Source organism: Oreochromis niloticus, linkage group LG6 (genome assembly GCF_001858045.2).
Source record: "Oreochromis niloticus isolate F11D_XX linkage group LG6, O_niloticus_UMD_NMBU, whole genome shotgun sequence".
Classification (NCBI taxonomy): domain Eukaryota; kingdom Metazoa; phylum Chordata; class Actinopteri; order Cichliformes; family Cichlidae; genus Oreochromis; species Oreochromis niloticus.
Window position 1 is genome coordinate 37,025,669 of NC_031971.2, and position 15,022 is coordinate 37,040,690.

The following is a 15,022-nucleotide window of genomic DNA, read 5'->3' on the forward strand; positions in this document are numbered from 1 at the left end:
TTCAAAATTTGTATTTTCAGTAACGCACGCATACTGAAAATTAAAGTGTGTGTCCAAGTCTATTGGTACGCTTCAGTTTTGTGTGAACATTAACCACTATGGATAAGAACATGTGAAACTGACACATCCACTCAAGTTTTACTAACAACCGGTTTGGTTGGGCGCTGCAAAGACAAGTGCAAATTGTATGTGCATGCACTCATGAAGACATGCACATGTATGACACTCCCTGAAAAAAAATGTCTATTGAAGGTAATACTGCTAAGGTTACAGGTGTGACTGACTGACAGGTAGCTGCAGCTGATTGACATCTGGGAGGCCTCACCTCTGCTAGTTCAAATCCCTCTCGGTCAGCCTCTCGGTCATGTCTGTGATTTGGGGGCTTTTTTGATGTAATTATGTGAGAAGCAGCTTCTGTGTTTAATTTTTGCTGATTGAATCTCGATTTTATTAGCACCAATTATCAGATCTGCACATCTGCTTTGCATATGTTCAGTTTATGAATGCAGCTTACTAACCAAGCTAGCTTGTTGCCTGATAATATAATACTCCAGCCTCTCGTGCAAATATGGTTATGTTTGGCTCTGAAAACATACAGCCATTGGCCAAATCCTAACGTTGAGGTTTTAAATACAGAGAGTCGTTTTTACTGAATGACTTTCTGTGTATTGTTTAGAAAAATGCTCTTTAGTGTCAGTGTCAGAGGAATATTTGCAAATTTCTAGTTGTGTGAATACTTCTGTTAAATAAATAAACTTCAGTTTATTTTACCTTTTGTTTGGTAAAAGTCAGACCGGATGCCTTAAGGGGAGAACAGTAAAGGCCTTAAAAGACTGAAGCCTCATAAGCTTTACACGTCACACTGCCACCAACTGCCTGAAAGTGTCTGTTTGACTTGTTGTTATAAGACTGGATGGTGAATTAGCTGGAAACATGGTCAGAGCTGTTGTTTCAAGAACCAATTATGGTTCAGTGAAACTGATACTTTTAGGGCTTTAACCCAAGAACCATGTAAATCTGCTGGAGCAGACTGCTTGTTACATGGAAATATACCTGAGTTATACACACAGCTACTCTTATTACACTACTAAAACATTTAGTGCTTTTATGATAGCACATATTCTGTCTCCCTGTGTCAGCATTAAAGTGCCCTGGACCCCACACGTGAGAGTTCTTCTGCACAGCTATGGCTGGTTAAACATTCCTTTGATATCCAAAAACTGATCCATTCAACAGTTCAAGTGGTAGTTTGGGGATTTCTATCAAATCCAGTAAATTCAGGCTATATTTGAAATAAACAGCTGTATGTAAATAAAAACACACAGAGTGATCCTGATCATTTTGAAGACCCATCACGTTTGCACTGCTAGAAAACTGGCTATGTTGTAACTTCCCTGACACAAAGTCCTGCACTTTGACTTGTGGCCACCAGCACCCCAACCAGAACTATTAATACAGACTGCACAAGTGCAAACGCTCTCATGTGACCAAGTTTCATTTCATCGCTTCTGCTCCAACAGTTTGCCACTCAAACGCCATTTGAGCTTGCAGCTACACCACCAGCTATGATGAGTGACTTCCACATGCATCGCCTTCATGACTTCGCTAAGGACTGGAAAGTTGAAGGGAGCTCTTTGATAGGCCGAGCCTCAAGTCTCAGATATCGCTTCCTCACTCATGCAGTGCCTGTGCCTAATCTAAACCCAGTTCCATTCATTTGAACCAAAAACAAATGAAGATAAGTGCCCTTGCCAAAAGCCTGGCAGCAGAATGACACCACGAAATTGCTGGAAGCACTATGGGATGGGGTTATACAAAGAAATCAGCAGTGACTGACGGACACTGCAGACAAATTCTGCCCACCATGATATTGTTGCTTAAACAGAGTGGAAGCTTCTGGCACAACGTCCATGCACGGAGAAGTGGGTAAAGTGAGTGAAAGGTTCCAAAGGCACAACTTTAATAGTTTGACAGACACATTTTTGGCTTCTGTTCTTCATCCTTGTAGACATGATTGGAATAGAGCCTAAAGAAATACAAAACAATCAACCATATACATCTACATATATATCTACCAAAGATGGGGCAAGATGGGGTTAAAACGAATCACTAAAGAAGGAGTGCCCATAAGAATATGTGGGTTGCATTATATTTAGTCCATATAAACGGGAGAAGCACAATTTAGGGGTGGTGTTTGAGTTTAGCTCCACCCAGTGTTGCACAACTCCATAGATTTGAAAAAAGGCAAGTCAAAATGGATTACTAAGACGTGAAAGTTGTGCTTTATAGCAGAATCCTTTTTGCCACAGAAATAAGCTTCAGGTTCAGCTGAGGTCTTGGTTCAGTCTCACTCTCTATAGCAGGTGGATGCAATTAACACACTCCTCTAATTAGGACAAAGGAGCTCAGGTTTCAGAGCAAAGGATGCTGTAGGTCTTAATAATAGCTGTTTTCCAGCTAGCTGGGGTATCATTGCAGACAGTTTCCAGGAAAGAATTATATTCCTTCTAGGGACATGAAAGATTGAACATGAAACATCATAAAAATTAGACTTTTAACTTTAAAACCAAACAAAGTAAGACCTAGCACTAGGAGATCTAATGAAAGTTATTTATGTTGCATCACAGCCTGCCAAAAGGCCCACTTCATGTACTTAGTAGTAGTTAGGAGTCAGTGTCAAGTTGCTTTTCTGTGTTAACTGGTTTCTGCTTTTATCCACATTTCATTACTTCAGAGTAAAGTTCTGGCCTTCAGCAGTGGGTCTGAAAAATCTCCCTCTGCAGTCACGCAAGAACTGGCACTCAGCTCCTGAAGCCAGTGTGAAAACGTCTTCACAGATAACAGAGAAACACACTGATGCCACCTTCATGTTGGGGAGAAAATCCTTCTTGCAACAGCTCCAACCAAAAAAAAAAAAAATCTTTTAGCCTCGATGGATAGTTTTTCCCTTCATAACAACTCAGAGTAGTGTGAACTTTTTTATAACTCATCCACACAGATATATATATATATACATATATATATATATATATATATATATACATATATATATATATATATATATATATATATATATATATATATATATATATATGAGAGTGTGGCCTCTTTGATAAGCAGGTGTCTAAACACATGCTGTCTGGCAGGTCCCACGTCCACTGCTTCATGTCATTAAACTGCAGCACTTCACTGCATGTGGAGTTTGTGCTTCATTCCTCCCAAACTGGTTAAGTCTGATCTGTGATGATCATTTCTGTAAAAAATAAACTCCAGCTCTAAACAACATTTGTCTTTGAATGTGTTAAAATGACTCACAGGGAGTTGCTATCAACAAGTTTTAATAGAAATTTTTAAATATGACTTTTTTTCTTTACCATGCAAACACACTGGCGTGTGAGCAGAGACTCATTTGCAGACTTGCAAAAAGGTGCTTCTAATTTGCATTTGTTTTAAAGTCAGTACAGCATTTCCCATCAGAAATGTCAATATCAATTAAGAGTAAAAGGTGCAGTGATGGTGAATAATATGCAAATTTGGTTTCCCCAGCTTTTGTTTTCAAGGCAGCAGCACTCAACAAGTGTTATGCAAAACCTGAAAACCCATGTTACCTCAGCACGAACTTCCCAAGAGCTACTGATGATGACAGGAATGTTTGGCTTTCTCAGTCTTCAAGTGCCCCATAAATGGATTTTGTTATGTGGCTGTGGAGGAAAGTAAATGACAGTCGGCCATTCTTGGTCTTCTTGGGAAGCTTTGAGATGTGTTTGGGCTCCTTATCATGCTGTATGAATCCTTCTCCACAAAAAGATGAAAAAGACCATATTTTCTGAAAAATCTTCAAAGTGGGTTCACCTTTAAATATGGTATGTCTCAGCTTACCCTGCATGAAGTCATTTAAAGGCACTACTCTACATGTGTGAAGGTGGTGGTGCCTGTACTCCGAATGCACACAATCATTAGTTACCACCAGCCCTACCTGCCTCAGTGGAAGCGTTGCAGTATTGCCTAAGCTCACAACTTAAAGGGGAGCTTTTTACTCCATATCTTTATGCTTAGAATAGCTTTGCATTATTCACAGTCCAAAATAATCCTTATTTACCCTACACTGGGTCTTGATGCAGTACACAAAGATGCTGCACACAACTAGTACACAAAGATGCTGCACTCGTAGTGCCTCTACTTTTAAACAACTTTCTTCCTATTGGCTGTCCCTCGTAAACAGAATGATCAAACAGCAGGTAGGTGGGGCTTCTACGCTCACGGCCAGAACTGTGTGCCTGCGATGGCCATACTTAGTATCTCTGCTCTCACTGACATCATACAGAGCCAATAGCAGAAGAGTCATGGCAACTTTGCATCTTTTTTATGTATATTTAAAAAGCTGTAAAAAGAGTGAGCTCAGGTACACTTAACCCTGTGATAAATCTAGCCAAGTTAAGAGACTTTACCTCTTACAGCACTGTAACACAATATTGGCTATTAAATAATCTGGTGGAGTGTCTGCTATTGGAGTAATAGTGACCCTGCTTGTGCACTGAGTGGTCACATTACGAGTATGATTTAACACAGTATCCCTGTGTGTCACTGAATACACCCACTAGGCCACCTTGGCTTTGTGTGTCAGACCACTGATGGCAGCGATGAGGGGTGGTGAGCAGTCACGGTCACTGCTTTGTTCAGTACTTTTCCACTGACTGAGACACCAGGCCGTGCACATGTATTTGTGTGTAAGCCTTGTGTGTCTGCCCAGGAAAAAAAAGACAGGAACTGTTGCTGTATCGTATCAGCCAACCAGAAGAAAAAAGACATTAAAAAACTGAGTAGGCTTTAATGAAGAATTGAGGAGGAATATAATTAGAGGATTACACAGTCATACAGGACTTTGCCATAGCAAATCTGACAGAGTTACATAGCAGTTAATCATGTGTTTCTGTTTTGAGGAAATAACTTTGGAAACACAGACATCTGAAGTGAAAGCAGAGGTGTGGCTCTGCGATGGGTTTTAAATCCTTCATCACCATGCACTGGTGCACTAGGGAACAAGTCCCGAGCTGCTTCACAATCTTGACCTCTGATTCATCAAATAAACTAGTACACAAAGATGCTGCACAGGTGATCAAGCTGATAAGGGTAAAAGCATGCAGACGCACAAGAAAAGAGAATTCGAGTCATGTGGGCATTTGCATCAGGTGCCAAGAGGCTTCCAGGAACAGCACATGTGTGATGTTCACAGCTTGTTCGTCTGGTTTACAGGGGCTTAAAAGACTTTTTTTTTTCTAGTGATTACATATCACTCCATCTGTAAGCAAACAGGATTGGTGACTTTGTTAAGATACAAAATACATACAGATACATCGTTATATAATCTTCTATGCACATGCTGAATTGATCAGACGTAACCTTAAAACTACCTGCCTAATGTTGATTAGGCGACCTTGCACAGCCAAAATTGCTCTGATTCCCAGGGCTTGGGTACCGGACCTCTGGGTGTCTCCGCTTTGACGTTTGTAACAGATCCTTTGTGGATCTTTTAGGTTGCAAGCGTAGGCTGTATTTAAAAGGTGGACATAGCTACTGCATTGTCGCCCTTTGAACTCCATATTCTGTGGTCTGAGAGCAACTATTTTGCTATATTGTTGTTAATCCCTTTGATGCCAGGTCGTTCGAAGCCGCTTACATAATCTTACCTCTCTGAAATGTTTCTGAAACAGAAACACGTCTGTAAGCACAAGGGTACAAAGACTAAAGGGCTGAGTTTGAATCTGTGTTTGAGGTATTAAATGTTGGCTGTGATCTATCCCAATTAGAAGCCCTAGGCACACAATGTACCAGTTACTCGAAGAGAAAAGAATCACACCCCACTGTTTACATAATAAGTTGACTTGCCATGTTTCATCTTGTCAGATGTCAGCTGCAAGCTTCATAAATTTCTTACATTTATTACATCATGTTTAAAAAGTAAGTAAAATCATATTTTAGATTGAAAACTCACACCTCGCCGGTTATCCTTTTCTAGGATCTGTGCAATTTCTGTACTGATTTAAACTATGTATGTCCCATTGCTACGTGTGCTGATTATCTGAGGTTTCCTGCTCATGTCACTTTTTTCATTGCACAAACAAGTGTATTATACCAATTTCATATTTATTTATTTCAATTTTATGAGTGTTTTCATGAGCAGGATTTGCAGGAGGTTATGCAGTGAGGATTAGAAGAGCAGAGGAAGATGGATGGATGAGAGGAAAAGTAAAAGGTAAGTTTGGGAAGATGATAGTGAGACCTGCTGTGATGTATGGATTGGAGACGATGGCACTGACAGTAGACAGGAAGTTGAGGTGTAGGGTGAGGATGCTAAGATTTTCATTGGGAGTGACCAGGGAGTGACAAGTAGAGGAGATCTACAGGGCTAGTGTGACAGTGGAGGACAAGGTGAGATGGGGAGCAGATGACTTGCAGAAGAACAGGAGCATATGCAGCTTTAAATGGTTTAAAGGTTTGATAATCTTCAGTGAAGCAAATAACCAAAAATCTGTACTAAGTACAGTTAGAAACAGCGTGTTAATGTTTTGTTAACGTGTTGCAGTCTCTTTTAAATCCAGCTCAGTGTTTATAATAAAACGTGTTGACGTTTTGGAACAAATCTCCATCTGCAGTCGTTCCTCATTTTTTCTGCCGTTTCTTGGATGCTGCTGCCCCCTTCTGGTGAGACTTGGAGCCTGTATTTCTGAGAGCAATAAAAAGTGAATTAAGAACAACCACATCAATATAAAAATAATATTTGTCTGTTCATTACATTCATTAGAAAAGAACAGCTGTGCTTACTTTGGTTTTTCTGGCACCTCTGGGTTTAGTATGACCACCTCTTCCTCTTCAATGTCTGATATCTCAACCACATCTCCTGTAAGACAACAAACTCCCAGTTCAAGCACATTTTTATTATTTTCCTCTAATCAGCAAACATCACTTTTACATTAAACTGTCCAAATAAATAAATAATAAACCACCTTCGCCCACATCCATCTTTGTCACTTCTTCCACTTGCTCATCACCACTGTTGTCATTTTTTTCCTCTTCATAGTCATCTTCATCATCGTCCTCCAGTCCCCAGCTGTTCTGCAGCCCCTGCCCCACCTGTCCAACACCAGGGACTGGCACCACTTGGGATAACATCCTTGCATGTGTGGTTAAGGAGATTACGAATGAGGAAGTTAAACACATTTTCTTTGTTGCTATCAATTTTTTCCCTCAGCATTAGTATAGCCTAGCCTAAAAATCAAACACAAGAAAAAATGCAATAGCTTGTTTGCTTCTGATTGGCTGCCTCTTGTAAACAAAAGATTTAAACAGAAGGTGGGTGGTTCATATGGTCATCTGATGCCAAAGATGACCATATTAGGAATCTCTGCCTTCAGCGACATCATGCAAAAGCCAAAAGCAGAAAAAAGTGTTCAGAGCAGTATTAAACCTGAGATTCTGGCTTTTTTCGAAATCCTGACCATGTTTAAAGCGAGTATCCTGTATTAACAAGGAAATGTGTAACAGGTCCAGTTTAATATTAACTAAGCTTAAATATGTTGTACTGATAGCCATGGTAAGTGACAAAATCAAAACTTTATTCATTCTTCTTGGAGGTTGAAAAGAGGAGTTAATAAATAACTTCACTGTGCTCAACTTTACCTCAAGGAGATAAATGCGATCGCCTGTCTGCTGTGAAACATTTCTATACAGTATACTGTCTTCACTGCCCATTATAACAGTTGGTGCACAATTAAGAACCCTTCAGAAGTGTTTAATATGTAAATGAGCGTTCAACTATTCCACTGTTAGTGTAACGTGATATATGGATGTTGACAGAAAGCAGAAAGGCAGCTTGGCGTTCTGCAAGCTACCCTCTCATTATCTGACAATTAAAAGTTTGGAAGTGTCCGTCTTGTGAAAGTGAATCTCCAGACGGGCAAACAGTTGGTTATACAGGAACTACCACATCCCAGGACCCCTGTACCCGAGGCTTTAGTTGGCTGTTGGCTCTTTAAACAATGTCTGAGCGAGACAGAAAAGGTCTCACTCAGACACATGGTGTCGTCTTCTTCTCCGGTCTCACTAATAGTTAGTCTAGAGACACAAACACCCACTTTCCATGATTACAGGCTTTCCCCGACCCTGACGTGGGTGTGTCTGAGAACCATTAGACCAGTGCTTCCAAAAGTGGAGGGCGCTTGGGCAAAACTCGCAAAACTAAAAAGTTTTTGTGTTTTTCTGAAAAGGTATCTAATTTTGGGCCCTGCGACAGACTGGCGACCTGTCCAGGGTGTACCCCGCCTCTCGCCCTATGACAGCTGGGATAGGCTCCAGCGCCCCCGCGACCCTGAAAAGGATAAGCGGAAGCGAATGGATGGATGGGTGGTATCTAATTTTGTGTTGCTTTTCAAGGGCCTTCGTCATTTCAAATGTTAATAACTAAAAACAGTATTTTGGATTTTGTCTCACCCTCGGCCAGAGTTTATTCAATAAAGAAAGAAACTGAAAATTTTACATTAGTCTGAGTGATTCATATATTTGGCTGGTGAAGACTCACAACTTAGGAATGGACAAAATGCATACAGCCAGGGGCGGTCCTAGCTTGTTTGGTGCACTGGGCAAACAATCCCTCTGTCACCCCCTGCCCCCCTACCCCCGATACACACACACACACACACACACACACACACACACACACACAAAACATATTAAGGATTGTACATAGGCATATTTTATTGTGAAAACTGTTGTCAGAACCATACCAAATTTAACCAGATAAATATTTTACATAGTGAGAGAAACAGAGTATGCAAATGGATTCTTTTCTCTTTTTTCTAAACTGAGGACCTGATGGCTTTGACCTTTTCTTGTCCATCTTCCATCAGTAATTTTGCACTCCAGTATCAACACCCAGCCCCACAACATAACCAAACAGACCTACACTTTAGTGCAGAGATTAGGTTTGTAGAGGGTTTTTTTTCTGAGATTTCACACAACTCAGGAAAAATAATTAACACATAATGGGCTTGCACTGACAATATTATGAATGAAATGTCCACTATTTGGAAGCAGCACGCCCCCTCCCCTTTCGATAGGTTCCGTGTAAGCAGCAGCAGCAAGCAGGCGCACCGAGGGCCCTCGCACACATCGGTGCGAATTATAAGATAAGATAAGATAAGATAAGATAAGATAAGATAAGATGACCTTTATTAGTCCCACAGGTGGGAAATTTGTTTTGTTACAGCAAAAGTGCAAAGTTATGTAGCAGAAATTAGAAAACACTGGAATGCAATAAAATACAATACAATAAAATAAAATACTATATACAGTAGAATAGAATAATGTATACAATAGAATAAAATAGAAATACAAATACTATATACAACTGAGTAGGAAAATACAAAAATACAACTTCGTCAGAAGAAGAATTGCACATATAGCAGTCTTATTGCACATGTGTGGGTTTGTGTGTTTGATCAGCTACAAAAGTCTTTATTGTGGAGTCTGACAGCAGTGGGGAGGAAAGACCTGCGAAATCTCTCCGTCCCACACCGTGGGTGCCGCAATCTCCCACTGAAGGAGCTGCTCAGTGCTGTCACAGTCTCATGCATGGGGTGGGAGATGTTGTCCAACAGGGATGACAGCTTGGCCACCATTCTCCTGTCACTCACCACCTCCACTGGGTCCAGAGGGCATCCTAGAACAGAGCTGGCCCTTCGGATCAGCCTGTTCAGTCTCTTCCTGTCCCCAGCAGAGATGCTGCCGCCCCAGCAGACCACACCATAGAAGATGGCTGAGGCCACCACAGAGTCATAGAAGGTCTTCAGGAGTGGGCCCTCTACTCCAAACGACCTCAGTCTCTGCAGCAGGTACAGCCTGCTCTGCCCTTTCCTGTAGAGGGCGTCTGAGTTATGTGTCCAGTCCAGTTTGTTGTTCAGATGAACACCAAGGTACCTGTAGCTGTCCACAGCCTCGATGTCCATACCTTGGATGTTCAGTGGTTGCAGTGGAGGATGTTTGTGCCTGCGGAAGTCTACCACCAGCTCCTTGGTTTTACTGGCATTGATCTGGAGGTAGTTCAGCTGGCACCAGTCCACAAAGTTTTGAGTCAGTCCTCTGTACTCCTTGTCGTCCCCATCAGTGATGAGGCCGACTATTGCAGAGTCATCAGAGAACTTCTGCAGGAAGCACTGGGTGGAGTTGTGGGAGAAGTCTGCAGTGTAGATGGTGAAGAGGAACGGAGCCAGAACCGTTCCCTGTGGGGCCCCCGTACTGCAGACGACCCTGTCCGACACACAGCCCTGAGTCCTCACATACTGTGGTCGGTCGGTGAGGTAGTCCAGAATCCAGGTAGTGAGGTGATGGTCCACTCCAGAGTTCTCCAGCTTGTCCTTCAGAACCGAGGGAAGAATAGTGTTGAAGGCACTGGAGAAATCAAAGAACATGATTCTCACAGTGCTCCCAGCGGTCTCCAGGTGAGCGAGGGAGCGATGTAGGAGGTGAATGACGGCATCATCCGCTCCAATGCCAGGCTGGTAGGCAAACTGAAGTGGGTCCAGTGATGAGCTCACCAGGCGCCGAAGCTGAGCCAGGACCAACCGCTCCAGGGTCTTCATCAGGTGGGATGTCAGAGCCACCGGCCTGTAGCTGTTGGGGTCCTTGGGGCGTGAAGTCTTTGGCACTGGAACAACACAGGAGGTTTTCCAGAGCTGTGGGACTCTTCCCAGCCTCAGGCTCAGGTTGAAGAGGTGCTCGATCACCCCACACAGTTGGTCCGCGCAGGACCTGACGACCCTTGAGCTGATGCCATCTGGACCCGCTGCCTTCTTGGCTTTAATCCTCCTCAGTTCCCTCCTAACCTGGGTGGTTGAGAGAGACAGGCTGGAGCCTTGTGTTGAGTGTGTATTGGATGCTGTTGTTGGGGGTGGGGAGGAGTGAGCAGGGTGAATAGAGGAGGTGTGAAGTGTCTGAGGTGTCAGAGGTGGAACAGCAGCAGTGGGGGTGGGTGAGTCTGCAGCTGATGTTGGAGACTGCCTCATGGCTGAATCAAACCTATTAAAGAAATGATTCAGTTCATTTGCCCACCTCACATCCCTCCCAGGCAGAGAGTTCTGATGTTTGTGGCCTGAGATGGTTTTGAGGCCTCTCCAGACTTCACCAACGTTGTTTTGCTGAAGCTGGTTCTCCATCTTCTCCCTGTAGCTGTCCTTCCCATTCCTTATCAGTCCCCTCAGCTTTCTCTGCACCCTTTTCAACTCCTCTTTGTCTCTGGATTTGAAGGCCCTCCTCTTCTGCTTGAGGACAGCTTTAATTTCTGGGGTAATCCAAGGTTTGTTGTTGGAGAAACACCGTACAGTCCTGGTAGGTACGGTGTTATCCACACAGAAATTAATATAGTCAGTAATGCATGTAGTAAGGCTGTCGATGTCCTCTCCGTGGTCATCACAGATCACCTCCCACACAGTCGACTCAAAACAATCCTTAAGAGCCTCCTCGCTCTCCTCCGACCATCTCTGTACTGTGCGGGTGGCTGGTGGCTCCCTGCGCACTAAGGGCTCATACACAGGGACAAGGTGCACCAGGTTGTGATCAGATCTGCCCAGGGGAGGGAGAGGTGATGAACTGTATACCTTGTCATACAGTAAGTCCAGTGTTTTATTGTCTCTGGTTGGGCAGGTCACATACTGGGTGAAGGTGGGCAGTGTGGAGTTCAGTGAGGCATGATTAAAGTCCCCTGATGTTATGAGAAGGGCTCTCGGAGAGAGAGCTTGACATTTTAAATTAGAATAAGAAAGAAAAGTATTTCTTTGTGCCCCTTTTCCTTTTAATGCCCTACCTGGCCCCCTGGCAAAACTTTGCTAGACCCGCCCCTGCACAGTTACCAGCTGTCAGCTACGTAAAAAAGGATCCTGGTGTTATTTGTCTCTCAGAAGCAATTCGTAACTTCCTTTCAACTCATTTTTGTCACCTAAAAGGTAAACCTGTTTCTCCATCACCTGTTCAGCTCTGATGATTCAGTAAGGACATCTCCTGGTTTCATCTTCGTGTTTCCCTCTCGCCAGATATCCGAACCGATATCATAACCAGCAGCTTTTACAGCTGTGGCTCCAACAAACATCAGCTGATACTAGAAAGTAATATAAAATAAATTCTAACAACAGCTTATCAAGTTTAAACGTGCATGAGATTTTCTCTGACACAATTAAATAAAACCTGATGAAGGTTAAACACTGGTGATCCTGAATTCTTTCACTGTTTTTTGCTAATAGTGTGTTATTTGCCATAAAGTAATTCAGAGTCATTCATACCAGAGTAACCAGAGAGCATAATATATATTTAAATATATAATTTTCTACATGGCTGAATATAATATCTTTATGTAAAAGTTCAGAGCCTCTGAGGATTATCCAAGTATTTATGACATTACACAAACCAAAGTTCTCCATCACAGTGTTCATGAAATGTTGCTGGGTTTGTTCATCTTCTGGGGTGGGCCTACAGTGGAGCTCTGAAGATTTCCCAGTGATGGAGCTGGTGGTGAAGATCATGATTCCTCCTTGAACCTTGCAATGAACTTCAGTCTTCCTGATGTTTCTGAAATGATGCCTCTCCCAGTGGGTCAACAGAACATCCGGCACAGGACAGCTGTGATGAAAGAAAGGGAAGAAGTTTCTCCAAACCTGTGGACCAAGGAAACCCAGCTTGATCCTGATGGTCCCATCACTAGTTTCCCTCCAGGGTGGATGTAGCTGTTGATAACAATATGGAATTTATTATTAAGATTCCTCTCCGTGAATCGCTACCTTATCGTGGTGGAGGGGTTTGTGTGTCCCAGGGATCCCAGGGGCTATGTTGTCTGGGGGCTTTTGCCCCCTGGTAGGGTTTCCCGTGGCAAATTGGTCCTGGGTGAGGGACCAGACAAAGAGCGATTCAGAAGACCCTTATGAAGAGAACATCGAAGGAACAGTTTACCCTGCCCGGGATAGGGTTACCGGGGCCTCGCCCTGGAGCCAGGCCCGGGGAGGGTGCCCGAAGGCGAGCGTCTGGTGGCCGGGCCTTAGTCCATCATCGGGTGAAGGCCTCCAGCTCGCACTAGAACGGTTCGCAGCTGAGTGTGAAGCAGCGGGAATGAGGATCAGCACCTCCAAATCTGAGGCCATGGTTCTCAGCCGGAAAAGGGTGGAGTGCCCACTCCGGGTTGGGGATGAGTTCCTGCCCCAAGTGGAGGAGTTCAAGTATCTCGGGGTCTTGTTCGCGAGTGATGGGAGAAGGGAGCCGGAGATCGACAGACGGATTGGTGCTGCGGCTGCAGTGATGCGGACGCTGCACCGGTCCGTCGTGGTGAAGAGGGAGCTAAGTGTAAAACCGAAGCTCTCAATTTACCGGTTGATCTACGTCCCTACCCTCACCTATGGCCACGAGCTGTGGGTAGTGACCGAAAGAACGAGATCGCGGATACAAGCGGCAGAAATGAGCTTCCTCCGAAGGGTGGCTGGCCTCTCCCTTAGAGATAGGGTGAGAAGTTCAGCCATCCGGGAGGGGCTCAGAGTAGAGCCGCTGCTCCTCCACATCGAAAGGAGCCAGTTGAGGTGGTTCGGGCATCTGACAAGGATGCCTCCTGGGCGCCTCCTGGGTGAGGTGTTCCGGGCATGTCCCACCGGGAGGAGGCTCCGGGGCAGACCCAGGACATGCTGGAGAGATTACATCTCTCGGCTGGCCTGGGAGCGCCTTGGTGTTCCCCCGGATAAGCTGGAGGAGGTGGCTGGGGAGAGGGAGGTCTGGGCTTCCCTGCTTAGGCTACTGCCCCCGCGACCCGGCCTCGGATAAAGCGGACGAAGATGGATGGATGGATGGATGAAAAAACAAATTACACTTCTATGAAACCTTGTGCTGCGGTTTTCATTTAAAGTTTCCATGTTAGCAGGCTGTAGAGTGCTCTGTGAGTGTAATGGACCTAAAACTGTTTAAATCTTCAGTCTTATATTACAGTTTTTCCCAATTAGGCTGCGGCTGCCTTTTGCCACTGAGTCTGTTTAGATCTTATATCTCAGGGTCCTCAACGTAAAGAAGTCCAGTTACTTTTATTTCCAAGCTCCTTGGATTACTATGACCTGGACGACTGAGAACCTTCACAGATGTCTTCATGAGTTTAGAAGTAGGGTTAAGAGAGAAAGAGAGAGTTAAGGGTAAAGGTCAAACTGGTCTCACTAGTGACCAGAAGAAGAAGAGTTGGGCTACGTATGATATTGAAATGTCATGTGGTCATTTGCGTCTGATGAGGATGCCTCCTCCTCAGTGAGGTTATGTCCAGCCAGGGAGGGAGATAAGGAGATAGAGAAATGTGAGTGTGGGGAATACGAATGCTGAAGACCTTAAAGTAATACTGAAGCCTGTCATGGCTGCCTGCAAACCCTGGAATGGACTTTTGCCATAGATAGATAGAGAAGCGAAAATGTAGATCCTCATTCAAATGACTCTACTTTGCAAATGACCTACTTTGGAGCGATTCAGTTACTCCACAGATAAAGCTACACACACACACACACACACACACACACACACACACCACAGCTGGATTCCGGGAACAAATGAAGGCATTGAGCAACAAACTGTATTTGACATTTTTTCAGTCTTGAAGCATCATCACTGTGTTTCTTATCTTCTTCTCCTTTTGTGCAAATGTGCACTTAATTATTGTAACGTAGTGTCTCCCAGCAATCAGAGCAGTATCTGTGGTGGGATCAGCACCATTTACAACTTTCGCGAGAGAGTAAAGTGTAGAGAGTAAAGTGTAGAGAGTAAAGGGTGTTGCCCATTGTGTGTGTCTTTTTTGATTTGTGTGTAAAGTTCTGACAATATGGAGCATGTTTTCAGAAAATGTGTGTAAACAATTGGGAAAAACTGTAAAAGCTTTTGAGATAAAAATGTATTATCTGGCCTAAAAGAAGACTGTATATTAAGAACAAAACAGGTCCCAGCATGGAGCCTTGAGGAACTCCATATA

The 15,022-nt window shown here is 43.7% G+C and overlaps 1 long non-coding RNA gene across 1 annotated transcript; it reads right to left on the reverse strand.

Moving 5' to 3' along the window:
• Nucleotides 1-6,620: 6,620 nt before the first annotated feature.
• On the reverse strand, nucleotides 6,621-7,159 carry LOC102077371 (uncharacterized). The gene is made up of 3 exons (XR_269314.4): nucleotides 7,005-7,159; nucleotides 6,823-6,898; nucleotides 6,621-6,724 (listed from the first exon to the last, which is right to left on the reverse strand). It is a non-coding gene; the product is annotated as an uncharacterized LOC102077371 (long non-coding RNA).
• Between the last annotated feature and the right edge of the window lie 7,863 nt (nucleotides 7,160-15,022).